Below are 434 nucleotides of genomic sequence, written 5' to 3'. Positions count from 1 at the left end.
GCCTCCGGGCTGGGACCGGGCAGACGCAGCCCGGGGCACCGAGGAGCCCGGGCTGTGTCCCCCCGACACCCCCAGGCTCTGGGCGGCCCTGGCACAGGGGACGTGGCACAATCAGGGGCAAAGCTCTTAGCCTGGGTGCTCGTGGGGGGGCCGTGCCTGCTGGGGGTGGCAGAGGTGCCACCCCTGGGTGTCCCCCCTGCACGGGCACGGTGGGACAGGGCACAGCAGGGAGCCCGGGGGCGCCTGAGGGTGTCCCTGCCCCACTGCAGTGTCCCTGTGCCCCTAGATGAGTGCCCCTGCCCCTCAGCAGTGTCCCTTTGTCCCTAGATGAGTATCCCTTTGCCCCACTGCAGTGTCCCTGTCCCCCCTGATGAGTGCCCCTGCCCCACAGCAGTGTCCCTTTGTCCCTAGATGAGTATCCCTTTGCCCCACTG

This window comes from Geospiza fortis, unplaced genomic scaffold, assembly GCF_000277835.1.
Source record: "Geospiza fortis unplaced genomic scaffold, GeoFor_1.0 scaffold114, whole genome shotgun sequence".
Taxonomy (NCBI): Eukaryota; Metazoa; Chordata; class Aves; order Passeriformes; family Thraupidae; genus Geospiza; species Geospiza fortis.
Note: the sequence above shows the minus strand (reverse complement) of the source record.